This window comes from Chionomys nivalis, chromosome X, assembly GCF_950005125.1.
Source record: "Chionomys nivalis chromosome X, mChiNiv1.1, whole genome shotgun sequence".
In the NCBI taxonomy this organism is placed as follows: domain Eukaryota; kingdom Metazoa; phylum Chordata; class Mammalia; order Rodentia; family Cricetidae; genus Chionomys; species Chionomys nivalis.
The window spans coordinates 23,180,500-23,182,387 of record NC_080112.1 but is presented as its reverse complement, the minus strand read 5'-3'; the positions used below and the strand labels follow the sequence as shown (position 1 = coordinate 23,182,387).

General features: G+C 37.9%; 1 pseudogene; it reads right to left on the bottom strand.

Moving 5' to 3' along the window:
- Positions 1-428: 428 nt before the first annotated feature.
- On the bottom strand, positions 429-1,236 carry LOC130868280 (DNA-directed RNA polymerases I, II, and III subunit RPABC3-like; annotated as a pseudogene).
- Positions 1,237-1,888: the final 652 nt, after the last annotated feature.

Below are 1,888 nucleotides of genomic sequence, written 5' to 3'. Positions count from 1 at the left end.
TAGCATATTTTACAGGCAGGATGGACCGCAAATTAAAATTTTTGTGGTAGAGTCAGTGTTTACATTTCTCTTTTGGAAGCCTGTAGAGTAGCTTTCTGTGTCAAAACACTAGAACATGAGGGTGAAGGTTCTATGTAGGTACCAGCTCATCCTCTCTATGTTCAATTAGTCATGTGGTATACCCCATTTTTAATTTGTTGTTTTCTTGTTTCTGAAAATGTAAACTTTAAATTGAAAAAAACATGTCATGCACAACTTCACATTTATGCTAAGCTCTCCCTCTTGAAGTTTTACAGACAAATCAGATTTCCACTGAATTCAAACAACCTGAATACATATCCACAGTAAACACAGAGTCCAGTCCCTTTCACAGGGGAATAATACTCAGTCTTCAACAATGTCCATGACTTGAGTGACTAAGCACAAGTTCAGAATACCAGTTTCCTCATCAGCAGATACACTCTGGAATGCTCCTCAAATTCATAGGTTGTTGGCATCACTCTGAAGCCTCATGAGCAGGCCCCCATAGGACACATATGCAGAGTGGTGTGTTGCCACTTCAATAGAAGTATCAATCTCCTCAACCCTGTACACTTACCCATACATTGCATGCTCAAACTGCTCAATCTTAGAAGGCCTAGCATCTGTGGGGTTGTATTCACTATTATCTTAAGGTTCCAATTGCCATAAAGAGACACCAAGATGATGGCAACTCTTGTATAGGAAAAACATTTAACTGGATGGCTTACATTTTTCAGAGGTTTAGTCCATTTTCATCATGGTGTGGCATGGTGGCATGTAGGCAGACTTAGTGCTGGAAAAGTAGCCAAGTGTCCTACAATCTTGACTTTAGGCACTAGGAAATGAACTGAGACACTGGATGTGGCTTGAGCATAGATGAGACCTCAAAGTCCACCTCTACAACGACACATTTTGCCTAACAAGGTCACATTCACTCGAATAAAGCCACACCTCTCAATTATACCATTCCCTTTGGGGTCATTTTCTTTCAAACCACCACAACCATCATCCAAGGAACCATCTTCATACAAGGTACTAGTTTTGACTAATTGGAATTTGTCACCTAAGTCTACAGAATAAATCTGAACATTTACATCTAAGATGTAGTCCATCCTGAAAGATTCACTCTCAGAGTTCTATCAAGACACTCAAATTTTTGTCTTCTGGGACAATATCTTTCATACCAAAAATCTCTTCAAACAGGATGTTCACCATCATGAGGGGCATGAAAGCTGCAGAGTTGCTGAACATATGGCCACCACTTGGGTTTTTTGTTTTCTTGATACCTAGTTTTTTAGAATCTTTATATAGTTTGGATATTAGCTCTCTATTTAATGTGTACTTGATAATCATCTTTCCCCATTCTATAGCCTGTGGCTTTGTCTAAATGACAATGTCCTTCACTCTACAGAAATGTCTCAGGCTCAAGTGGTTCTGATTACTAATTGTTGATCCCAGTGCCTGCACTTACAGTGTTCTGTTCAGAAAGTTTTTCCTGTGCTAATGAGTTCAAGGCTATTCTCCACTTTCTCTTCCGTCAGATTCAGTGTATCTGATTTTATGTTGAAGTTTTTAATCCATTTGCCATTGAGTTTTGTGCAGGGTGATGAATCTATTTTGGATTCTTCTACATGTAGCCATCAAGTTTTACCTAAACCATTTGTTGAAGATGCTGTCTTTTTTACAATATGTGTTTCTGGGTTTTTACCAAAAATAAAATGTCCATAAGTGTATGGATTTATATCTGTGTATTCATTTTGATTCCATTGATCAACATGTCTGTTTTTTGTCAATACCATGTTATTTTATTACTATATCTCTGTAATACAATTTGAAATCTGGAATGCCAGACTGTCAGCAGTTCATT